Source organism: Peromyscus eremicus, chromosome 13, assembly GCF_949786415.1.
Source record: "Peromyscus eremicus chromosome 13, PerEre_H2_v1, whole genome shotgun sequence".
In the NCBI taxonomy this organism is placed as follows: domain Eukaryota; kingdom Metazoa; phylum Chordata; class Mammalia; order Rodentia; family Cricetidae; genus Peromyscus; species Peromyscus eremicus.
Genome location: NC_081429.1, coordinates 21336990 through 21363444, shown reverse-complemented (window position 1 = coordinate 21363444; position 26455 = coordinate 21336990). Strand labels below are relative to the sequence as shown.

General features: G+C 46.3%; 2 long non-coding RNA genes across 6 annotated transcripts; one reads left to right on the top strand and one right to left on the bottom strand.

Moving 5' to 3' along the window:
- Positions 1–4062: 4062 nt before the first annotated feature.
- Positions 4063–5915, bottom strand: LOC131923314 (uncharacterized). The gene is made up of 2 exons (XR_009382570.1): positions 5773–5915; positions 4063–4156 (listed from the first exon to the last, which is right to left on the bottom strand). It is a non-coding gene; the product is annotated as an uncharacterized LOC131923314 (long non-coding RNA).
- A 5029-nt stretch (positions 5916–10944) lies between these two features.
- Positions 10945–20318, top strand: LOC131923106 (uncharacterized). Of its 5 annotated transcripts, XR_009382516.1 has the most exons (6): positions 10945–11256; positions 11776–11943; positions 12016–12210; positions 12914–13016; positions 13710–14012; positions 18571–20318. It is a non-coding gene; the product is annotated as an uncharacterized LOC131923106 (long non-coding RNA). The 5 variants fall into 5 exon arrangements; XR_009382517.1 differs by having other exon boundaries at positions 10946–11943; positions 18696–20318; XR_009382515.1 differs by having other exon boundaries at positions 10949–11943; positions 12055–12210.
- Positions 20319–26455: the final 6137 nt, after the last annotated feature.

Sequence of the window (26455 nt, the reverse complement as noted above, 5' to 3'; positions counted from 1 at the left end):
AATTTGTCTGTTCCAGATTCTTACAAACGCACAATATTTCTTGTCTAAGAAAACTTGTTCCAATGAGTGAGGGTGGAGGGCAGGCTGCAGGAGGAAGAGGCATAGAAAATATTCAGGCAGTTCGTGTCAGCCATCAGGTTTTTCCATGACCTTGACATCATCCAATGAGGCCTGAATTTTGAAAACATCCTTCTAGAAGAAGAGGGCAATGTGAAGCTAGCAGACTTTGATATCACCATGTAATGTAGAACTGGCACTGTACTGCAAGGGCAATGTGGGACCAAGACCTTCAATGTCCCAGAACTGGTACTAGGAAAAGGCTATGATGGACAGAAAGCAGATGTGTGGAGTCTGGGTGTGTTGCTTTATTTTATCACCACCGGGTACCACCCCTACTCAGGAAGCACCCTGGTAGAGATCGAGGATAATATCATAAAACGGACTTATGGCATTTCAGCTCATGTCTCTGGGTCACTTGAAAGCCTAAATCACTAAATTCTGACAGTTGCCACAGAGAGGAGGCCCTCCACTGAAGACCTTCAGCAATATCCGTAGCTCCTGAAATGGGAGGAAAACATCCCAAGAGACACCTATTTATATCCCAATGTCCTGGACACACTGTTGTCTTGGGTTTAATGTCACTGCTGTCTTGTAATCCTTTGTAAATAGAAAATATGATAAAATGCTGGGGATATACCTCATCATGAAAGAGTAGTTACACAAGGATCTGGGGTTTTTGCTTGGCTCCACCACCTCAGCAAATATTTTGGACCATGGATTTGCGTCTCCCCCATCACGAGTACATCCCTCTATCTCTGGCCTTCACCTAAAACAAAGGGCCAGTGAGCTCACCTTTGGCCTCTTCCACATCTAGCCCTCACCACAACATCTGCCTGTTGTGCCAACAGCAACAGGGCAGAAGGTGGCCCGAAGTGCCTCCATGCCTCTATGTTGTCCCCAGAAGAAGAGTCCGACTTGTAGCCATGCACCCTATCAAATGCTTCGGCTGCCCCAAGTATCTACAGCAGCATATTGGAAGAGGAAATTACCTGGTGCCTAGGCCGGACCGTAACATGGAAAATGCATGGACCATACTGAATATCTCGTACTTCAAGAGACAGCACAAGGGAATCAGGAATTGCGTGTCAAGAGTTTGCTGCTTTTCTCAGGCTCCAAACACACAAGCCCATCCTATGTTCACCCATAAAGTGGCTCCCCTGAAAGAGGCACACTGCAGAGCCTAGTGAGGAATTGGTCATGCAGGTACTGCCTATGCTATCTTTCCCAGCATGCTTTTCTCTATAGCATCACTATGTTTCAGACTTCAACTCCCAAGCTGCCTTTCTCTATTTTGTCATGCCACTACAAACTACCTTTCCCGTAGTGCCTCTCATGTCCACCACTTCCATTTCCCTTTACATGACTAAAGTTTCTAAAGTCATATTTCAGCTTTAACATGAGAGGTTTGAGTTTGCTTTCACCACAGGATTAAGGAGATGTCTGTTCGCCCAGGGCTGGCTTTTTTATATCTTTTCCTTTGCTGAGACTTTCCCCAGAGTGAATGGTGCATAAGAGCTTTTGTGCCCAAAGGAAAAATCCCTGGGTACTTGCTCATCTCCCCAGCTAGTCAGTAAAAAGTAGTGAACACACTCAAAACAAAGCTTTCCTACAGTTCCTTCAGAGAGACTCCCTCCCAGATAGCTCTGGGTTTGGTCCCAGGTCATCCTTTTCCTCACATATAGCTAGAGGCTGTAGGAAAATGCTGAGTCCATCAGCTGGACAGCAGAAAAGCTCCCAATTTGCAGAGCCAGGCTCATTCACCCAGGAGACATTTAGAAGCTCCTTCTGCAGTCAGTGCATTATGCTTGACAGGATTTCCTGAGCCCACAGAGACATCATGGTGGGGTCCTGCTCAGGGTTTTGTAAAGTGTGGTGTCCTGTCATTTTTCTGCCTTCTGTCTGGGAATCGAGACAAAGAGGAACAGATGTGCAGAGTGTGACAACCTCCTTGTAAGTAGTCACCATTGGAGCACACACCAGGCCGAAGTGATGGAGTGAGCTGTTCCCTTGGGACACTGCACATGGCTGGAAGCTCCTAGGAGACTCCTGGAGAGGACTGAGTGAGACAGTGAATCTAGGCAGCAGTGTTTTCCATTTTCAGGAGAGCAATGCCAGAAGTGGCCAGTTGGCTGTAAGGAGGGATTTGATCTGGTGCAAACGACAGCCAAGTAAAATTAGCTACTTATGGGATCCAATCTGTAGAAGAGGTTTCTGGGCATGGGTCACAGAGAGCAGAGACAAGTCTCACTCAAACGAGTTAATAGAGAACTTTTTTTTTTTTTTTTTTTTTGTTCTGAAGCCTTTTCAGGCTGAGTTCTGTATCCTCATAACATTCAGCATAACACTCAGGGGCTCATACCCCTCAGCCTGTACTGCATATAATCCACCGCAGAATACAGGGACGGGCAACAGTAAAGGCTTATGTAGTTGCCAGTCAACTGTGCATGGCTCTTGTGTCCTCAGCATGTGCAATGAAGAGCATCAGGGTGGAACTCTTAATTCGTGGCTGCTGCTTGGAAAGGCTGCATTCATTCTTTTTTTTCTGGAGGCTGTGTTTCCACATGTACCAGTACAGGTTCCAGAACCTGTCCAGGCTACAAATGCCTACAAATGTCTACAAGTCTACTATATCCTGTTGTTTGTAGGTGGCACACTGGAGCTGGTTGATTGAGTTGTGCTACAGCCTTGCAGTCAAGCATAGTTTAGAGGAACATGGAGAAGGCCCCCAGGGTGCTTCATTCTTGAGGGCACTGTGGGATGTGATAACAGCACATAAAAGGGCAAGACTAGGGTCCCACCCTATAGACATTTAGCCCACCCTGAGATTAATGCAGGCCTGGTGCCCATCCAGACCTTCTCCCCACACAGCAAGGCTGTATACAATCCTTCCTTTTGTTTGGAAGCTATGCTTTGAGTCTTCATTTGGGGAAATGGTTTGGTTCCCACTGAGGTACCATTCCTTGAGATGCTGATTTCTGCATCCACAGGTGCAGCAGACTTAGAGCACTGCCAGCATCATCCCCTCCAGGTATCACTCTGAGGTGTGGTCTTCTTCAGTGCCTGGATGTCAGCCTCTACCATAAGAATGGCTTGGCTTGAGGATCCATGTGAGATGGGGAGAGCAGCAGATCCGTTGGAAATAACAACAGGAGACAGGCATGTGTCCAGTGCCCTGTTTCAGCTTTGCAGACAGCCTTATGGAATAGGACAGAAGAGTCCCAGATCTGCTCCTGAAACCACCTTCGTATTGCTTTCTAAGGACATCATCAATGACTTTCATCCAGTCCAGGACCTGTGCCATGGGCCAAGTCAAGTGCAACCTCATTACTTCCTGCCTTTGGACTGTCTAGCTAGGGAGGGCCAATAGGTTGAGGCCTAGGGCTCTTTCTATGCTCCCTTTGTGCCCTGACTCCACCTGTAACTGGAATAGTCCAAACTAGCCTGAGTCCCTACCCAACTCCCTCAGAACCACCGGGTTCTGGTTCTCTATGATTTCTGCTTAAGATGCCCAGGCCACGGGAAGCCCACAGGCAGCTGCTCTGATATCTTAGGAGAGTTTGTTTGAGGACCACCACCCTGCTGTGCAGAATGTCTCAATGTATCTCCTGCCATCTGAAACAGTGTTCCCTTTGAGCACAGGACTGCTTCCCTTCTGCTGCTGCTCCTGTGCCCTGGTGGCTGGGGATGGCCATTTGTTTCTCCTCCTTTGGGTGTTGAGCTGTTAGAAATGCCAGGAGAAGATAAGGTCCCTATCTGAGTACCACATCTCCAGCAGTGGGCTACATAATGGAAGTTAAACCCCAGCTTGTGGCAGTTAGGGCTTGCCCATCTCCCAATGTTCTGCCCACCAATGGCTTTTCTCAGAGAGGGTGTGTCTTAGCCTCCCTTCCATATTCATTCTCTGACACCAAAGTATCCATTGCCCCTGGTGACCTATGGATAAAGTAGATGTCTGTCCTAGGTTACTTTCTATTGATGTGCCAAACACCAGGACCAAAAGCAACCTCGGGTGGAAAGGGTTTATTTGGCTCACATATCCTGATCATTGACCATCATTGAAGGGAAGTCAAGGCAGGAACTCAAGTAGGGCAGGAACCTGGAGGCAGGAAGTGAAACATATGTTGACTGGCTTGCTGAGCTGGCTTTCCTATACAACTCAGACTTCCTGCCCAGTGTTGCCACATCCCCCAGTGGACAACCATCCTCCCACACAAGTCATTAATCAAGAAAATGCCAGCCTGGGCAGTGGTGCCCCATGCCTGTATTCCCAGTCCTTGGGAGTTAGAGGCAAGTGAATCTCTGAGTTCAAGGCCAGCCTGGTCTACAAAGTGAGTTCCAGGACAGGCTTCAAAAGCTATCCAGAGAAACCATGTCTCAAAAATAAAATGAAATAAAAATAAATATAATAAAATAAAAAAAAACCATCCACTTTCCTGTAGGTTATAGACAATCTGATGGAGGTTCATCCTCAATCACAGTTCCATCTTTTTTGTGTTTTATCTTTTTTATTTTTGCTTTACACATACCTCTAGACAATTGTCAGCCAATCAGTGTCCTGAACCCTGGAAATCCCCTCATGCTAACCTCTGCTATGATAAAATACTCTACCCTTACTGGACTTAGAGCTCTCTGCTCTCACCACTGTGAGGGACAGAGACTGAGCTTGAAAATAAAGGTTCTTTGCTTTTACATGTGGGAATAGATCTCCATGGTGGTCTTTTCTGGGTCCTGATCATCTGGGCATAACAGAGATAGTGTGGATTATCAGTACACACCACCACAAACACAACTGCACCTCACACCACCACCATCATCACTACATCTACTATATTCCTACTAAGGAAAACACTTAACAACCACTACCACAACCATTTATTATCCTACCAACTTCTTAGAGACACTGCCTCTTCACAGACTGCAGAACAGGAAGGAGATAGACTCTGACTGAGAGTGAGAGAGCAAGAGAAACTCCATTTTAAAGAAAACTTCATGTCTAGAAATACTAAGATAAAAGCTGAACCAAGTTTCAGAGACACAGACACCCAGCTAAGACTCAGGACAAGGCGACCCCCTGCCCCCAGGGTGGGTAAGCTGCTGGTCAAGAAATAGCTAAAACAAAGGTTTAATCCATCCAAGTCTCCAACAGTACTGGGAGAGTCTCCAAACGTATTTGGTTTTCTATAGTTCTTCTCTTGGCTAAATGTTCCTGTTAACTGAAGTATAACCTGAAATGGGAAGGCTTGTATCACCTAGCTTGTAGTTTTTCCCTTTAAAAACCCTTCACTCTGAGAGCTCAGGGCCGTCCTCCTTCACCTGGCTAGCCAGTGTGTTGGACGTGGACCAAGTCCAGGCTTACGTATTTTAATAAACCCCTTTGTACTTGCTCGGGATATTGTCTCTGTGGTGGTCTTGCTTGGGGGTCTCGCTACAGGGGCACAAGAGGAGGCAGGAATACTGGCTGGGTTCTGTCAACTTGACACAAGAGTCACAAGGGAGAGGTAACTGAGAAATCGCCTTCACCACTTTGTCCTGTGGGCATGGCCATGGGCCAGTTTCTTAAACACTGATGAGGCTGTTCCAGCCCACTGTGGGCGATGTCAGCCCTGGGCAGTTGTCCTGAGTCATATGAGAAAGCAAGCTGAGCAAGTCATGCAGAACACGTCAGTAACTTTCCCCCATGATTCTTCTCTCTGCTCCTGCTTGAGTTCTTACCTTGACTATCTTCATTGATGGGCTTTGACTGGAATATGCAAGCTAAAGAAATCCTTTCTTCCTAAGATGTTTTTGGTCATGGTGTGGGACAGCAGGCAGCTGGATGGTGGTCCCACCACCCATGAAGAAACCATAAAGTACCTTAGTCCATTGCTTTCAGAGGAGGTGAGGCCTGTCATGGAGAAGATGAGCAGGATTCAGAAGATGGGTCAGGACAGAGTAGCCATTTTACTTTGGTCACTCAGTTCCCACAAGTCCTTATGAGCTAGTTTATGTTTGTCTCAAAGACAACAAGAGCTTGACCTCTGGTTGAGAGACAAGATCCTGTCCCCAAAATGGAGTGAATCTCAGGAACTGTGAGATAGGAATGACTGGAGATGGTTGGAGAAGCAGACAGGAAGCTGCAACCATGCTCTAGGAGTCGTCCTGGACAATGGTCATAAGGCCAATCAGCACCCAGGATCACAAGGGAGAAATTCAGATCTCCTATCTATAAGGAGCCCAGTCAACACAGCAGTTTCCCAGGACTCCTTGAGGTGAACAGGCATGACAGGAGTCTAGAGCCCTTCCCCACTCCCAACTAGCACTACCTCCTCAGCAAGAGAGTAAGCCCATGCCCAGAGACCCCAGGGGGCCTCCTCCTACTTTCTGGGAGTTCATATTTAAAGTGGTCTTTAGTCAACACTGGAAGCAAACCCCTGGGCCAGGACTAGGACTAAAAGGTTCAGGTTAGAGAGAGGCCAAGCACTCCCCATGCCATGGATCTTTCTGCCTTTAGTCCCCTGCTGGTCCCAAGAACAGAAGAGTGTAAACATGGCTTTGACAAATCCCTAATGACTTTGCCTCTCTACAGGAGACCTGTTCAAAAGGTACCTGATCCTCAAAAAGCCAGAAATGGTTTGAGGTACACAGAGGCCAATGACAAAGGCCATGAAGACTGTGCTGGCTGTAATGTGCTGGCTGCAATTTGTAGATGAGTAAATATCCATCTGTCTGTCTGATCCACTGAAGCAGAAGCTGGTGGAGACTAACCTCATTTTGATGAGAAGGGGAAAGGTACCTGGGGCACAGCATGAAGACAGCCACTGTAGGCTATAGATAGCCTGCTGTGTTTGGTCCATTTCTCACTCTGACCTCACAAGGAGCAACTGTGAGGGATGAGGGTCCTGTATATAAGGCCGTGGGCTGGGCTGCAGCTCTGTCCCTACAGACCAGGGAGCTGATTTAGGTGACCTGTGGGACTCTCCAGCTATCTGGTTAGTTGTTGAGCTGAGACTTCGCCACCACCTGTCTGCACAGGAGCACAGTGACCACCTAGTCAATGGACAGCCACCCCAACACGAAGAGCCTGAACAGCCAATATATGGTCCTCTATCCCATCGACCACGGTGCATTTGGCTCTGTGCAACTGGCCTACCATCGCCTCACAGGCATCCCAGTGGCAGTAAAATTGATAGAAAACCTTGAGGAGAACCTCTGGTTCATCGTATCTGAGATGGTGACCCTCAAAAAACTGCACCACCCCAACATCATTCGCCTCTTCCAGGTGCTGGTAACACCAGAGCAAATCTCCTTCATCACCGAGTATGCCCTGGGAGGAGACTTGTTCCAAAGAGTGATGGAGGAGGTCAGGCTGCATGAGGAAGAGGCACAGAAAATATTCAGGCAGATCCTGTGAGCCGTCAAGTATTGCCATGACCTTGACATCGTCCATCGAGACCAGAAGCCTGAAAATATCCTCTTAGACAAAGAGGGAAACGTGAAGCTGGCAGACTTTGGTCTTGCCACCAAGTATAGAGCAGGAAGTCTACTGCAAAGGCAATGTGGGACCAAGACCTTCAATGCCCCAGAACAGATACTGGGATTGGGCTATGATGGGAAGAAGACGGATATGTAGAGTCTGGGTGTGCTGCTCTACTTTATTACTACCGGGAACCACCCCTTCCAAGGAGACACCATGGAAGAGATCCAGGGGAAGATCGTCACAGACACCTATGACATTCCAGCTCACGTCTCTGGGCAACTGGAAAATTTAATTCACCAAATGTTGACAGTTTCCCCAGAGAGGAGGCCCTCCATTGAAGACCTTCAGCAACATCCATGGGTTATGAAGTGGAAAGACAATATCCCAAGTGAAACCTTCTTAGATCACAAGGTGCTAGACACACTCTCTGACTTCTGCCTTGATACAAATGACGTTTTGGAATCCTTGCAAAAAAACAAATACGATGAGTTTATGGGGACATACCTAATTATCAGAGAACAGGCACGAGAGGGGCTGCCGCTTGAGCTCGGCTGCACCACCGCAGTCAAGCCTGTGGATGCTGGAGCTGCTCCTCCTGCGTCCCTAGCATATCCCTCTGTCTCTGGTCTTTCCCAAAAATGGAGGGCCAGTGAGCCCATCTTTGGCCTCCTCCACACCCAGACCTCACCACAGCACCTGCCTGTTGTGCCAACAGCACCAGGGCAGAAGGTGGCTAGAAGTGCCTCCATGCCTCTATGTTTTCCCCAGAACAAGAGCCCCACTATTAACTCTGCCACCCTATCCAGAGGCGAGACTTCTCCAAGTGTCTGCAGCAGCATATCAGAAGACGAAACCCTCCCGTCCCCTGGGACTGACTCTGACATGGAAAATGCACTGAACCCTCAGAACATCGGGTGCTTCCAGAGACTGCGCAAGAGAATCAGGGCCTGCCTCTCAAGATTATGCTGCTTCTCTGGGGATCAAAAGACACAAGTCCAGCCCATGTTCAACAACAAAGTGGCTCCCCTGAAAGAGACAGAATGAAAAGCCCAAGGAATTGGGCACGCAGGTTTGAAAGGGTGCATATGTGCTTTGCATTTTATTTTCTCTGCCTTTTCATCGAAATATCAGAAAGGTATATGTTTGTTTTGAGGGGTCCAATGGGATGTTCCTAAATATTTCTACACCAGCTGGATTAAACCCTGCTACTTAGCATACCTCCTCAGGAAGAAATCCTGCTGGAACATACTCAGGTGGTGTCCTATGTAACTGAACTAACAGTAGACAACAAAAGACTGTGATCAGAGTGGGGAGGGTGGGGGTGTTGTGATGTGGAACTGTTGTCCACAGGGAACAGATGTTCATATACCAGACTCTGCTTAGGGATCTAGAGCCTGGCAGAGTGACTATGGTCAAAGCCTAAAGGGCCATTTCAATGTCTCCCTACAGTTCAACTGGACAGGCAGAGTGTGTCAAGTCCTGTGAGGCCTGATGTCACATTGAAGAGGTCAACTGTGGGAGGCTGAGCTGTATTCCAGTTCCTGCATACCCTGGGCACCTGGTCTAGAGGAGAAGTCTGCAATATCACAGGACTCTCCACTGTGGAATTCCAGGAGCATGCCCTCAAAGGGCAGTGCTTGCTTACAGAATATCCATCATCTTTCCAATACTCGATCATTCACATCTGAGGAGCCTGGATGAGGGGACTGTACTGATTTTTTCATGGCAGCCATGTGATCTAGGTCCTTGCATTTCCTGGGCATTGTGATCTCAATTGTGAGATCTCTGAATTCAAAGGCATGTGATTCGTTGTTGCTGAGGGTCATGCCTGACTAGAACAAGACTGGACTGGAAAAACAAGGTCAATTCTCTTACCTAAGCAAGGGATGGAGACGGGATGTGAGGCCATTATGCATAGGACCAAATGTCCAGATGGAATCTAATGTGATGATCTGCTGCCTGGCAGAGGGACAATGGTCAAGGCTCAAAAGGGCCTCCTGGAGATTTCCCTGCAGTTCAGATGGACAGATAAGAAGTACTGAGCTCTGACCTGTATTTTGATAGCACAGTGTGGGGCATCGGCCAGGTCTTGTCACAAGTATCTGCAGATGAAAGTCTGGATGCTTAGTATCTCCTGCTGCATGTCCAGTCCATGGGCCAACTGGCAACCCAAGAAGTCATTGTGATTGCAGTGCCACAGGAGTCTCTACAGGGAACTAACTCCATTCTCAATAGCAGAGGATAGTGGGAATGCAAAGCATCTGATGATCAGGCAGGAAGCAGTGAGGGTGCCTTCAAGCCCTACATGCCAAGAAGAAAATAAACTCATTCTCAAGGGGTACTAACGATGGCCCACCCCCACCTCCATGTACTCTATGTCCAATTATCCAGTTGACATTTCCTTAATACAATCACAGTAGAACCATACTCCAGATTTTGGGGAACACAGTTGGGACAGGGTTCTGGACCTCTCTGTCCATCCATGTCTGTATGGACATTTAGGATGTGTGCAGTCTCTGGATGGTCCTGTGCCAGCTGCAGGCTGGGCTGAGCTGGGGCTTTGTCACCATCTAATGCAGAAGCCCTTGTGCCAATATGTGATCCTGTTGAGAGGCTGTTCTGCCCTTCAAGCCGATGGGCTGATTCACCTGTCCCCATATAAAGACAGCCCAGCATGCCCTTACCGGGTGCTACTATCACTATGGAGACACTAAGACAAGAAGGACTTTGACAGTATGAAGTGGGATGGGAAGACGTTGTGAGGCCCAGCTGTACCTGGGAACTAGACAGAGAAACCACCGATCCCCTCTTCAGACCTGCTTTCTGTACTGGTGTCCTTGTCCCGAAGCTCTGTCACAGAGAAGGAAACAATTTCTCCCAGAATCTCCTTCAGCCTTCATTCTGAGTCTTCTCGATGTGAAGAATCTGAAGCAGGGTCTCTCCAGAATTGTCAGAGGGTGTCCTTGTGAGCTGGGTCACTGCATCTCTTGGGATTTTGTTCCAGGTGTGGGATGTCTGACAGAACTGGGCTCACAGTTCTAGCCATGCAGCCGGTTCCTCACTTCCCGGCATGTGCCTGCTCCAGTCCCGCTCTAATACCATTGAAGCGGTTCTTCCTCCACAGCCCCAATCCCATTCTTACTGACAAGAAATGAAAGGGAAGACTGGATCTGAGGTTTGAGCCCAGCTTCTGGGCTGCCTTTGTGTAATGATCTGAGCTGTTCTTTGGCAGTTGACACTCGATGGACACGCACATGTGCTAGGCCCTCAGTAGGGGCTGGATCCCAGGATCGGTAGTCTTGTTTCATTGTCTATTTATTTGTCTATTTATTTATTGTCTATTTATTTCCTCCTCTCACCCTGTCTCCTCTCCTTTCCTCTTTGTTCTGTGTGTGTGTGTGTGTGTGTGTACGTGTGTGTGTGTGTGTGTGTGTGTGTGTGTGTGTGTGTGTGTAGCACCTATGTTCTGTGCCTAACATCTGGAGGTTACAGGATAACCCTATGAAGTCATTCTCTCCAACCACTTTGAAGGACACAGGGATTGAACACTGTTCCTTACTCCTCCAAATGTTTTTGCAGGTGGGGAACCTAATGGACAAGAAGCAGTGTCAGAACTTGTTGGAGAACTCTATGACTGCTCTGGGGAAATGGGAGCCTTGACCTCGGCCCACACTTGTGCTGTTCTCCTTCTTTGGATGCCAGTCAGGACAACGAGATCTCTGTCCCTCAGAATTGCCTTGGTTGTTGATTTAGGCAATCTCCAACATCTCAGCTTAGTTCTCTGGCTTTAGATCTGATTGAATCTTAGCATTCTAGATGATTTACCCCTGTTCTTTATGCCCAGTTTACTTTACCAAACTTAATGTGGCTGTAACAGTAAGTATGTAACATTTTAGGACATGGCTACCCCCATTGGCATACTCAGAGCCTTTGCCCAAGGGTGCTCTCATTTACCTGTGAGGAGAGCAAGCCAGGAACTTTTATCCCTACTCAGGGATGAGAACAAACTAAATTTCAGAGCATGACTGCCACAGTGTGGTCCCTGAGCCTGGAAGCTCCTGGCTCCACTGTTCAAGCTTCTTTGTTTATTCTGTGTTGGGACCTTTTCCATCCCTTACTTGGTAGTGTCAACAGACCCTTCTATGGAAACTGGAGTCCAGAAAGCCCAGGGCAGGCTTTCCAGCGGGATCTTGACCCATGTTGGCTCTCCTGGCTTTCATCCCTGCCTTCATCAGTAACATACTCATATCTGTCCTTAGAGCTCTTCTGCTCCTGTGCGCTGCACTCAGTGAGGAGGTTGGGAGCAAGTGTAAAATGAATGAAATACAGGCTCTGGATTCTATCAGAAACCTGCATCACACCCCTGAAGCTCTGAGAAGCCAACAACCAGTTCAAGAACAAATATTCTCTGAGGACGTGAAGACAAGGTAGAGAGTGGGTACCCCAAAGAAGTGGGTCAGAGGTCTCCCTCCCTGCCTTACTCAAATCCTCTTTTGTAGGGAACACTAACAAATCCATATAGTCCTATCTCCCAGAAGACAGGTCAAGGTGTTCCTGTCAGAAGGGTGGGTGATATGAGCCACTCAGAACTTCACTATGAAACAGAAAGCCTACGCTCGGATTACTTTTCCCACAGTCTTCCTCAGGCTGGTCTTAGAACTGAAGATCACCCAGGACATCCTCTTTTAGCTAAGGTAGGAAGGCCAACTCAGAGGCTCTTAGCTTCTGATGCTAGCACAATGGGGTTCTGAATAGCTATGAGGGGAGAGAGCTGACAGTGCAGCTGTGTCCTGGGGCACATGCCTGGCATAAGTGAGGCCCTGAGGAAATGTCTATAATCTCTCAAAGGGAAGTCCCCACGCAGTCTCAGGTCCCAGGGTCTGTAGCAGAGGCTTTGGCTGCAACCAAATCCTGCCCCTTCCTGAATCGAAGCAGAGGAGGGGTGGATTGAGAGTGGGGAACAAACAGGATGAAGGGGAGAGACGGGGAGGAGAGGAGGGAGGGGAAACTGTGGCCAGGACATAAAATAAATAAATTTTTAAGATGCATACATACTAAAAACAATCCTAAAGCAAATGACCAGCAGGAACCTTCTCTCTGCTGTCCCTGGTAAGGGGCTGGTGAAAAACGCTTACTTTGCATACCTAAGCACAAGAGGAGACTCCATTTCCACCTCAGATCTTTCTGCCTCCCTCCTGCCAGCCTTTCTTAGGACCTGCTTTGGGAATGTGATCCAAGGTCCATGGGTTAAGGTTAGGATGGTAGAAACATGGCTGCATATGCCCAACCCAAATCCTCTTGCGGGAGCTCTTGTGTGGGATGGTCGCCTCAGTCCTTTCTTACCTTGCGCCACCCAGGTGTTGCTGGAATCATAATCCAATGCTTCTAAACTTTCAGTATGAAGAACAGGGTACTTAGTGTGTTCGGGACTGCCTGGGAAGGGATGCCCATGTGAGGAAGAAATCTGACCACCAGGTGGAAGGCACTCAAGTGACCCCAGGTAGCTTGAGCCACCTTTATTTATACTTCAACAGAGGTTTTCTCCCAGGATACATGAACAGTTTCATTACTGTCTCTACTTTTTGACTTTTAAGAAAACATCACATTTTAAGAAAGACATCGTGGTCGTTATATAAGCCCTCATTGCTCCACTTTATGATTCCCCAAAACACACTTTCCCAACCCCCACACGACTTCATTCTAGACATGGAGTTCAGCATTTTTGCAGGCTTAACTAAATATCCAGCCACACATATCCTGCTCTCACAGTACTCAGAGCAGCTACTTGTAGTTCCAAATTAAAAACTAATAGACATGGGTACAATGCTTTAAGGACAACAGTATCCAAGCTCCAACAAGTATTTCATGTCTGTAAGATATGCTTTGAAATAGTTCCCTTTTCTACAAGAGGGTCCCATGTGTCAGTCTCTGTAAAGGCAGACTTTGGTAAGGCACTCTTTCCCTGTACTACCACACCACTTTTCTTTCACCAATATAAGCTCCTGTGTATGGTGGAGATGGAAGCACTCATCCCACATTTTCATTGCATTTTTTCCTCCTGGAGCATACCAGATCCTAACATTGGCTCTATATGCTTGGTGTCCAGGGAACTTACTTTCAGCAGTTGTCACTGTGTGTGTTTCTGAGGCTTTTTCCCTAGTCTGTGGTAATCATGCCTTACTCTCCTTTCCAGAACGGTAAAATTAAAAACCATCTAAGAATCAACAGTACAATGAGAGAGAAAAGAGCCTACAAGCTGCATGAATTCAGGCAAGTTCTGCAATGTCTGAGGTCCACTGTTCTTTGCCAAGTGAGAGACCATCTCTACAGGCTTTGCCATGCAGAGACCCCTTGGACAGGCATTCATATGCTGATCAGAGACTAGGCTGCATGACTCCCTACACCGAACACTGTGCCTGTGTCTGAGACCGAGTTAAGGTGCACTGTGTCCTTGTGAGAAAAAGGAAAACAAGGCTGAATAAGGTCTCTCCTGAGGGTGAGTACCTGGGCCACACCAACCAGTCAAGGCTCCCAGAAAAGAGCCGTTTTTATTAGCCCTACTGGACATGCCCCAGACCCAGGATCTCTCCCCCATCCTGACTTGCTGTTCAGAACAGGCTCCCCATCAGACATACCCATTTTAGTCATTCTCACGGCTACCCCCTTAACACACAGTCCAGACCTCAGTCACCTTTCATAAACCTCTCCCTTGTTATGACCCTGCTGTGGGATAGTCTGTATGTCAAGTGTGTTGCTGATTGGTCAATAAATGAATCACTGATTCACCAGTGGCCAGGCAGGATGTATAGGTCGGACAAGGAGGAGAATAAAGCTGGGAAGTGGAAGTCTGAGTCAGAGACACTGCCAGCCGCCATTATGACAAACAGCATGTGAAGATGCTGGTAAGCCACGAGCCACGTGGCAAGGTATAGATTAATAGAAATGGATTAATTTAAGCTATAAGAACTGCTGTGGGATGTATGGCAAATGTGTTGCTGATTAATCAATAAAACACTGATTGGCTGTTGGCTAGGCAGGAAGTGTAGGCAGGGCAAGGAGGAGAATAAAGCTGGGAAGTGGAAGGCTGAGTCAGAGAGACACTGCCAGCCACCACGATGAGAAACAGCATGTGAAGATGCCGCCGGTAAGCCACGAGCCATGTGGCAAGGCATAGATTAATGGAAATGGATTAATTTAAGCTGTAAGAACAGTTAGCAAGAAGCCTGCCACGGCCATACAGTTTGTAAGCAATATAAGTCTCTGTGTTTGCTTGGTTGGGTCTGAGTGGCTGGGGGACTGGCAGGTGAAAGAGATTTGCCCTGACTGTGGGCCAGGCAGGAAAACTCCAGCTACAAATGGCGCCCAACGTGGTGGCAAGAGTTTCCACCTAAAAACTGAGAAAAAAAGATTCTAAAACGGAGCTAAAAACAGTTCCTAATTGTCTCTCTCAAATGAGCGGCAGCTGCTGGTTTGAGCTATTGGCAGGTTCCTAGCGCGTGTGCTTGATCTGCAGTAGGGCGGAAATGAGGCCTCTGCAAGTGGCACATTAAGCTGCATGGTGGATTTAGACATTGCTAGTATAAAACAAAAAAAGAAGTTTCTGGACTACATGCTGCTTGGATAAAAGCATAGACCCATGATAGCTCCCAGAGCTGGTGGTAAACGTAGCCATGTTGAGAAGCTGTGGGCGGAGCCAGCAGCCACAGCTGCTGCAGGTTAAAGCAATAGATTCACAATAAGACAGATTCAGATGTAATAGTTTACAATGTGTGTAAAAGATACGTAGGCTTGAAAAAGAAAAAAGGTGATATATACAGTTATAGAAAAAAATACATAGTTTTAAAAAATAAAGTCTTTAAAGAGACAGTAAAATTAATATAAAAAATAAGCCATGTGAAGATGACTATTACACAGAGAATCTGGATTGTGTTGTTTTTGGAATTTTTAACTGCAGAAAAAATTTGATTGTAAAAGCTGTTGAGTTATGCCAAAATGTATATTTTAAAGATATCTTGACTTCAAAATTTGGATGTAAGGATATGTTACTTTGGAAAGGAGACTCTGCTTTTGTTCCCACAGAAAGCCAGAGGCTATGGATTTGTTCAAGATTAAGATACATCAGGTTTGACCAGCCAAGACCCCCTGAAAGATCTCCGATGACACCATGGCCCAGATGATCCAACATCCAGAATGGTTTGAAGGCATCTGGCTCAGACGATACAGCCTCATGGACTATTCCATAATTCTAAAATTTTCTTTGTTTCCCCATAAGATACAGCGCCCCCCTCCAGCAGGAAGTAGTAAGAGAAGCTACGCCCAAATTCCCAAATTATATGTAATTTTACTTTGTTAAGGTTAAAACCTTCCTTTTTGAAAAAAAAAAGGGGGAAGTGCTGTGGGATGTATGGCAAATGTGTTGCTGATTAATCAATAAAACACTGATTGGCTGTTGGCTAGGCAGGAAGTGTAGGCAGGGCAAGGAGGAGAATAAAGCTGGGAAGTGGAAGGCTGAGTCAGAGAGACACTGCCAGCCACCACGATGAGAAACAGCATGTGAAGATGCCGCCGGTAAGCCACGAGCCATGTGGCAAGGCATAGATTAATGGAAATGGATTAATTTAAGCTGTAAGAACAGTTAGCAAGAAGCCTGCCACGGCCATACAGTTTGTAAGCAATATAAGTCTCTGTGTTTGCTTGGTTGGGTCTGAGTGGCTGGGGGACTGGCAGGTGAAAGAGATTTGCCCTGACTGTGGGCCAGGCAGGAAAACTCCAGCTACAAAGAACAGTTAGCAAGAAGCCTGCCATGGTCATACAGTTTGTAACTAATATAAACCTCTGTGTTTACTCGGTTGGGTCTGAGAGGCCGTGGCACTGGCAGGTGAGAGAGATTTGTCCTGACCGTGGGCCAGGCAGGAAAACTCTAGCTACAAATGGCATCCAACGTGGTGGCAAGAGTTTCCACCTAAAAATTGAGAAAAAAGATTCTAAAACAGAGCTAAAAACAGCTTCCTAATTGTCTCTCTCAAATGAGCGGCAGCTGCGGGTTTGAGCTACTGGTAGTCTCCTAGTGTGTGTGCTCAACCTGCAGTATGGCGTAAATGAGGCCTCTGCAAGTGGCACATTAAGCTGCGTGGTGGATTTAGCCTTTGTTAGTACAAAATGAAAAATAGCTTTCTGGGCTACACGCTGCTTGGATAAAAGCATAGACCCACGATAGCTCCCAGAGCTAGCGGTAAACTTACTGTACCACTGCCATGTTTGGAAGCTGAGGTGGGCGGAGCCAGCAGCCACAGCTGTGGAGTTTAAACAATAGATTCACAATAAGACAGATTCAGATGTAACAGTTTACAATGTGTGTAAAAGATATGTAGGCTTGAAAGAGTCAAAAAAGGTGATATATACAGTTATATATAAAAAACATAGTTTTAAAAATAAAGTCTTTAAAGAGACAGTAAAATTAATATAAAAAATAAGCCACGTAAACATGAATATTACACGGAGAATCTGGATTGCGTTGTCTTTGGGATTCTTAACTGCAGAGAGATATTTGATTGTAAAGGAAGCTGAGTTAAACCAATATGTATATTTTAAAGATACCTTGACTTCAAAATTTGGATATAAGTATATGTTGCTTTGGAAAAGAGTCTCTGCTTTTGTTCCCACAGAAAGCCAGAGGCTATGGACTTGTTCCAGATTAAGATACATCAGGTTTGACCAGCCAAGGCCCCCCTGAAAGGTCTCCGATGACACCATGGCCCAGATGATCCATCATCCAGAATGGTTTCAAGGCAACTGCCTCAGACGATACAGCCTCATGGACTACTCCATGATCCTAAAATTTTCTTTGTGTCCCCATAAGATACAGCGCCCCCCTCCAGCAGGAAGTAGTAAAAGAAGCTATGCCCAAATTCCCAAATTACATGTAATTTTACTTTGTTAAGGTTAAAACCTTCCTTTTTGAAGAAAAAAAAAAGGGGGGGGGGAAGTGCTATGGGATGGTCTGTATGTCAAGTGTGTTGCTGATTGATCAATAAATAAATAAATCACTGATTGGCCAGTGGCCAGGCAGGAAGTATAGGCAGGACAAGGAGGAGAATAAAGCTGGGAAGTGGAAGTCTGAGTCAGAGACACTGCCAGCCACCACAATGACAAACAGCATGTGAAGATGCTGGTAAGCCACGAGCCACGTGGCAAGGTATAGATTAATAGAAATGGATTAAATTAAGCTATAAGAACAGTTAGTAAGAAGCCTGCCACAGTCATACAGTTTGTAACTAATATAAATCTCTGTGTTTACTTGATTGGGTCTGAGCAGCTGTGGGACTGGCAGGTGAGAGAGATTTGTCCTGACTGTGGGCCAGGCAGGAAAACTCTAGCTACATGACCCATCCAGACAGTTGCCACATCCAGTGTCCTAACATAGCTCTAGAGTGACCCAGCTCTCAATGCACAGCTAGGTGGCAGGCTTGGCTCTGCAGCCATTCTTTTCTCTTCCTTACACTTTCTTAGAAAGTCAGACCTAGGGAATGTTATCCCAGGACGACCCTCCCCTTGTAAGTCTTCACAGCGTCCAGGACCATGTCCTTGGCATTTGGAGGTGAGCTCTGGCACCAACTCCACCCATTGCACACAGCAGCTAAACCACATCCTTTATGATAAACTTACAACATTTCACCTAACCACTTATAAGAACATGTTTTGAGCCCATAAACTCCCTTTCTGACTTATTCCAGGCCTTATCTGGCCCCACCTCCTCTATTCACTCCCCTTTTGGGTAGGACATGAAGATGGCTATCACTGCTGCATGTACTTAGATTCGTTCCCTCAGATTAGCCCCAAGGTTCCTCATTTGTAGAGTCTTCTCCTGGACTGTGGGAGAAATCTCCTCAGGGCAGGCCCCCAAGGAAATTTTGATATTTGATAGTACAGTATGTCATGTTGGGGAAGCAGGGTAAAGGAGTGAGAGAAACTGGTCACATTGTTTCCACATTCAAGAATCCCAGACAGCTGAATGTTCATGCTCCTGTTGGTTTCTCCATTTTTTTTTTTAACAGCTGGGGATGCAGCCTGAGGAAACATTCCACACAAAACATTGAGGAGGGTCTTACTACCTCAGACACACCTCTCCAGAAACACCCTCAGATATGTGCCCAGTTTTCTTCCTCTTTTGCAAATCTAGTTCCTGCCACAGTACCTAGAATCCAGTCTCAACCTCAGATGTCATTATTTAGGGCCCTGCTGCCCACAGGGCCTTCACATTCCAGCTGTATTGACTGGTTCTCCAGGAAGAGGTGGATCTCTCTTGCTTGACTGCTGCTCCTTCCTCAAGTCAGAGGACCTCTTTGCTTCAGCCACCTGAGAAGAGGCCAATACCATGACACCTACCACGGCATGGGCAGCAATGCCAGCAGAATCATTAGACTCTCCATGTGACTATTTTAGAGTCCCTCTGAATGATACCAGGGCATTTTTGGCTATGGAGAAATATCCCTCCCTCTGCAAGAGTGACCCCAGGTCACCTCTATATGGGACTCAGAAAAAATGCTCTACTCCCTCAGACATTCTGTCTCATTGCTGAGACCACCAGGGCAGGAGGACAACCCACGATCTGCTGAGCCATCTGCACCTGGCAAGGCCACCCTTTCTCTACTAAATAAAGGGCACTGGAGTCGCCATTGTTTAGTGTGTGTGTGTTTTCTCAGTTCTAACAAAGGTAGGCAAAGTACTCTGGGGTGGCGCAGGTAAGGCAGTCACATGAGGCAGTGGAGCTGGCACATGGTGTACACAGCCCCAGGATATCAAAAGAGGTGACACAAGATGAAGGGCAGTTGTCCAACCACTCGGCCCTCTGTGGACAGCAGGAACTTCAGAGGTCCACCTGCCCAGGAGCCTCTCGGGCTGTCCCTGCTGGAGTGAATGAGGAAGGCCCTGTCCTGCCTAGGGTTGCTGGTCTATAATTAAAATCACATCTTTGTTGGGCACATTATTCTATTGGGTCATACATTCAAATGTTTGGACATAACTGGTCATGGTTGTCAGTGAAGCTTCCTAAATGCATTTTGTCTTCTCTGAATCAGACAGGGAAAATTAGACCTGTACCTGTCCTAGGGTCCCCAACGTCAATCAAAGGAAAAGGAGCCCCGATTCTCAAGAGGAGGATGGTTGTTTTGAGGGTGCTCATTTGGAATTTCAGAACAGAGAGGAGACTTAGCTATCAAGATTGTGAAGAACTCTTAACATGAGGGATTCTTTGCATAGAGATTTCATTCCTGTCCTTGGAAAATCCCTCCATGAGTGAGCCAAATGTAGGGAGATCCAAGAGTTTAATCTCCATCCCAAGGTGATGCCCAGGTTATCTCAGATAAGAAAAGTTAAATAAAGTGCATCTCTCATCAGCTCCCTTCCTTCCTGTACACAGGGTATCTCTCACTAGTTTCCTGCTTTTTTGCCTGTACAAAAGCCCAACTGGAATGTGACTTCTCTCTGGGGCCAAGACGACTCAGATTCAACATCTTTTAAGGAATTAGATTAGGACAGGGTGCAGTAGAAGTTGGGATCCTTCTGTCTAAGTGCTTAGTGGTAGAATTTTCCAGTTCTTTAGAGAGGGAGATAAAGGTGTGTTGATATATCTAAGAGTTTCCTGTGTTCAGAGACAGGGAAATTCCCTGGACTCTGTAAGTTCTCTGCATTTCCTAGGCACCCTACATAGCTAACTAGGAGAGTTTCATGGTGTGAAAAGCATTAAAATAGGAAGAAGGGGTGGGAAACAACCAATAAATTGTGAATATTGCCATGCATTTAACATTTTACTTTGTTGTGGAATATTTGTTTAGGGTGTGTTACATTCATCTATGCTGTGGAATGTTTGTTTAAGGATGCAAAGATGTGTTGCATTCTTATTCTTTGTGTGTGTGTGTGTGTGTGTGTGTGTGTGTGTGTGTGTGTGTGTGGTGCAGCTGAGGATCGAACCCAGGTCCTTGTGCTTGCTAGGCAAGCACTCTACCACTGAGCTAAGTCCCCAACCCCAAAGGGTGTTTTCTTTTTTTTTTTTTTGTTTTTTGTTTTTTGGTTTTTTGAGACAGGGTTTGTCTATGTAGCTTTGGTGCCTGTCCTAGATCTCACTCTGTAGACCAGGCTGGCCTTGAACTCACAGCGATCCCCCTGCCTCTGCCTCCCGAGTGCTGGGATTAAAGGTGTGCCCCACCACCACCCGGCGTGTTGCATTCTTTTATGTTGCATTTGTTCAACTCTGTGAAGCTGTGTTACTTTGTCTGCCTAAAACACCTGATGGTCTAATAAAGAGCTGAACGGCCAATGGTGAGGCAGGAGAAAGGATAGGAGGGGCTGGCATGCAGAGATAATAAATAGAAGTAAACTAGGGTCAAGAGAAGAAGGGGAAATGGGCAAAAAAGGAGAGGAGGATGCCAGGGGCCAGCCATGGAATAAGAAGGAAAGAAAGACATATAGAATAAAGAAAAGTAGGAAGCCCAGAAGCAAGAGGTAGTTAAAGAGAAATGGGATAATTGAAGTCAGAAAAGCTGCCAAGAAACAAACCAGGCTAAGGTCAGACATTCATATAATAATAATGAGTCTTTGTGTATTTATCTGGGATCTGAATGGTGAGCTCCAAAAGAGTTTTGTTTTTTTTTTTTTTTAAGAAACAACTATAATACAGGTTGTTTTTATTGTCCTATTTAATCTGTCACCAACACTACCTCAGCATATAGGTGTTGGACACTGATGCTACAGAAGTTAAGTAACTGCTGGCTGGGGACATAGCTCACTGGTAGAGCCCTTGCTTAGCAGCAGCCCTGAGCTCACTCTCCAACAGAAAGCTGTTGGGGGTGTTAAGGAGGGGAAACATTCATTACTCTAAGAAGAGAATCACAGATTTAACCCAGGTCCATAGAGCTCTGCTTCGGTCAAGCTCACATAGGTACTATAGAACTAGCAAGACTAAAAAGGTGATTTTCTGGAATGATGCACATGAAGATGAAGAATGTCACTGTCTGAGAAACCCAGGAACATGGGCAGCAGGCAGATTGGGACTCCCTGCACATGAGAACTGCAAGTTTGACTGGACTTCAAGACAGCCCAGGAACCTCACCACGTATATGCTATGGGCTGTCACTCTGCTCAACGACATGTGGAAACTACAATCTTCACTTTGTTACACATTTTTTTTTATTTACACAAACCTTGAACTGGAATGGCTTCTTGAGCAACCGCTCCCTTTTGATTTCAGCTCCTACTGCCAAAGAAAATTCCTCAAGTTCCTTAGTTCTAAATCTCAAGCGAACACCTGATTAGTCTTACCTGTCTGTTTATGATAGGTCACTAGTTACTGTCCCCGTCTTGGAGCTGGAGAGAACCAACCTGCTCCTTTCCTTAGTGTCTCCGTGGTTGTATCGATCCTGAACCTTTGGTGAACTTAGCTATCCTGTACCGCTTTATGACTACTTTCATACAACGACACAACGACCGTTTTTGGTAAAGTTTCTCTCAGTTATAAATTATACACAAATTAACATAGATGTGAGTAAAGTGGGTTGAACCCAAGAAATGCACTCTAACCCACCCCATCTATATCTGTCTCTCTAGTTTCCATCCTTTCTCTCTCCCCCCCTTATTTTCTCTCCCTTCATCCTCCCTCCTTCCTTTCCACCCCACTCCCAAACCTTTAGCTCTGGGGTTTTCTGTCTTATGCTCATGTCTCTCCCACTCTGTATGAGGGGAAACACCAAGTTTCTCAACCTCAGAAGGATCATATGACAAAACTCTGTATTATTTCCTTCCCATTCTCCAACTGTGATATTTATGACAACCCAGTCAAACCATGCTTCCCATATGATCTCTAAAGTGCCTTAAGTTCACCTGTGCAGCAGACACCACTCTAGAAAGAGCGTGCCTGACCCTGCTGTCCATACAGAGATGCCCTTATTCACATGCTCACATGGTCCTTCTTCAGCATCCTCACCTGGTCCTTATCAGCATCCTCACCTGGTCCACACTCAGCATCCTCACCTGGTCCACATTCAGCATCCTCACCAGGTCCACATTCAGCATGCTCCCCTAGTCCTTATTCAACATCCTCACCTGGTCCTTATTCACCATCCTCACCTGGTCCTCCCCATCTTCATCCTCCCGGTCCTCACTCTGTATAATCAGAGTCTGAGGCAGTATTAGTTAGAGGAAGATGGCCAGGACTGAGATCTAAAGTTCTTATCAATAAACCTGTGTCTCTCTGCATAAAGAGGTGGGAACAGTCTTACCTGGTTTCGGCTCAACAAAAGAATCCCCGAGGAAGACACACATCCCCAAAGCAAAAAACGTGAGACTTATACTTTGATTGTTTTAATTAAATTTATTTATTTATTTTACATAGCAATTACAGGTTCCCTGTAGGAAAAGTGACTCCCATTACCTTTCATAATAAAGAGAATCTTCTAAGATACAAAGAAAAATAAAGTTCCTGATCTCCCCTTACTGTAGCTTTGTCAAATTTTATACTTCATTCTGCTTTAGGAATCATTGGTACCCACCACTCCACTGCCTTTTGGAATTGCCCTCTAAATGTTTCCACCAATGTATTTTTGATCTGCCTTGATTTATCTTTGTTCTGATAGTACCCTGAAACTGCTTCCATGTGGGAACATGGAACCTGAGGTAATCCGAATCTGTATTTCCTGGGACATATCAATCAAATTGACCCGTCCCGCGGGCCACGTTATTTGATGAGACCCGAGGAGGCACCTCCTGAAAGATCAATGGGGGTGAGAGAGAAAGGAGACCAGGCACGTAAAGGAAGACAAAGTCAGTCTGAGTTGCGTCAAGGTCTCGTTTATTGCAAGGGGAATCAGGCTTATATATGCTAGGAGCTAGGAGAAGTAGATAGGGGTATGGAAAGTTACTAGGAGGAAGTTAGGGTAAGGTAGGGTTCAGGAAAAGGTCTCTTTGTTCCAGGGCCTGATCAACGGACCATACAGCAAACCATTATGTTTCAGGGAGTAGATCAAAAGGTACATACTGTGGTCTTGTTGAAAAATGGTTGCTATTGAAACTGTTAACGGAAGATTGGGTACACAGCTTTTTCCCATGAGAATCAGTTAGGCTACTTGGCTCCTGACATCAAATTTTGTTCCAGAATTAACTGTCTCTCATTCCCTTTGAGGTTAAGAGCTCTATTTTTGCATTGCTAGAACAGTGATGACAGGTTTTTAGAGCAGAGATGAGGAATAGAAGCCATGGTGCAGGAGCAGGAAACCTCAAAATGCTTGTTGGACAAGACTTGGCCTATCATTGAGTGAGGTGTGGGGTCAGATTGCCAAGGGTCAGACAAAGGCATGAGGACATGTTGCTATAGCAACAAGTCCTGGTGCTGCCCTTCAGGTTGTGCTCAACTCTGATTGATTCAATGGTGGCTAGATGCTGTCCTCTGAGGGTCTGCTCCAGGGCAGTCCACTTGAAGGAACCTGAAGTGACACACTAGCAGATGCTGGCCACTGAGTTCAACCACACTGGTGGCAGCCATGATGGCCACCCAGAGGAGGTAAATGGTGATGCTCTGATCTGGGTTGACTAAACCCTGGGTGTGGAACTCTGTCAGAATGGACCCTAATACCGACCTGAACACATGACATGAGTGAAAAGGTAGGAGGTGCCTCAGGATGGAGAATCTGAGGATATAGACTCTCTTAAACAGAGTTTGGCCAGGCTTGTTCCACAGGGGGCTGGAGAGAAAGCTCACCAGAATTGCTTTTGCCATGGGCTAGGACACCAATCCCCAGAGCCCCTCATGAGTCATTTAAAGCTAGAGTGAACATTTGAGTACATACTATGTGAAGTCATCTACCAAGTCCATATCCAGGCAGCGGCCACTGGCAGAAACCGTGGAACAAAGACCATGGAGCAAGACTCGGCTGCCCCCTGCCTTCCTTAAGTGTGTGGTCAGAGGCATTCCTTGGACAGACATGAAAAATGTCAGTGTACCCCAGATCCAATACTAACATCAGCCTGAAGAAATTATTCTACCCAAGTCGAGCTTGTTCAAGCAGTGTGTTTACTGGAGCTCCTTGCAGAGGTATGGGTCAGGATCACTTATAACAAGGTTGACTCAAGGGCAGCTGCATCTCTCCATGCATGTCCCAGCACTGGCCTCAACTTAGAAGAGCTGCGTTTCTGGAGCTCTCTGACAAACTGGATATCTTGCCATGCTGGTCATTGTTGTGGTTCATAGGCATCCCAACTGGGCAGGACTATTTATGCCTTCTTCCTCAACAACCTCCTTCTTAAGCCTGAAATGATCTGAGGTACTCAGCCGCAAAGGTCTCTGACACATCATACTGGCTTAGACTTCTGAATAAGTAAATATTGGCCTCTTTGACCCACTGAGGCAAAAACTACTAAGGTGTCTTAGTTTTTGTTTTTGTTTTTTGTTTTTTTTTTCTGTGATAAGACATCATGATCAAGGCCAAAAACTTATAAAAAGAGTGTGTTTAATTCAGCCTCACATTTTACACAATTAGTGTCCATGATGTTAGAGCAAAGGCATGGTTAAGATCAGCTAAGAGTGCAGCCACACCCACAAGTAGAAGGCAGAGAGGGAATCACTGAGAAAGGCATGGGCTTTGGAAACCTCCAAACCCACCCCTAGTGAGACACCAGCTCCAACATGGCCACTCCTCCTAATCCTTCCCAAGCAGTTCTATGACTGGGGACCAAGAAATGAGCTTATGAGCTCAGGGGGATCATTCTCATTCAACCATTCCATAGATCGTTAGCATTATTATAGGAGAAAAACGGTCCTTGAGGGAAAAGTAGAGACAGCTACTGTAGGTTAATGTGAGCAGTGTGCTGTCGATTTCTTGTTCACATGGAGCAGTTGTGAGTGAAAATGCAGCAGCATGTAGGTTCGTGGTCTGGGTAGCAATTTTATGCCTATACTCCAGGGATCAGATTTTTGCAACCTAAGGGACACAGATGTACCTGTGTTGTCTTGCTTTCCAGTTCTTGGGTTGAGATTTTCCAAGTACCTGTCAGAAGAAGAGCAACATAGGGCCTCAACCTCACCCCTAGGCCTGCTTGTTCAGAAAGAGACCTCAGGAGTAAGTATGTGGTGCTTCTTAATATAGTTGGGTGGGCAACACTCTGAAAATTAACCTACTTTGTCCTCACAGAGTCCGGGGGCACAAAGATCCTATCCTGGAAAGCACAGAGAAGCATCTGTGCTACATTTTTGTCAGAAATGCCCCTTCTCCAAAGGTAACAGCATATCAATGTGACTTGCCTGTCCCACATCATGATATCATCTGTTTTGACTTAATATCTGAATGTGCTGAGGAGGAAGCTTGATGGCTGCAGGAAGAAGGGGCCAGAGACAATCTGAACAGACCAAAACAGTAATCAAATATAGCCACAAAACAAAGCCTAATAAACCCACTTGGATGCACACAGCAAGGTTAGAGTTGGACACTAGGCCTGAGCCCTTCAGTGCTCCATAACTCTTTCTCAGAAAAGGATCTGATGAGAATGATGGGTGGAGTCTGGGCAGGATGCTCCCTGAGTTATGAGTACTGACCACCTCCCCTGCTTAGGAAACACCATTCATAGACTGCAGGAACACATCCTAATAGTGGCACCCGTAATTCCAGGTCATGTGCCTGAGCAGCTGAAAACCCTCAGTCACCAACTTTAGGCAGTTGCACCACAGAAGTCACCCACTACAAGATAATCAGAAACACCCATGGTCCACCAAACATGAACAAAGTTCACAGACTCTTCCAAGGGAGACCTGACCAGGACACACCCTCTTAGCTGTGCTCTGTGACCTTGGATGTGACTCAAACATCATCTGTGCATCGGTGCAGAAGAGAAATTCTGACAAAAACACGGGGATATTTCTCACCCTGAAAGACTCTGCAGAACCTTGGACTTATCTGA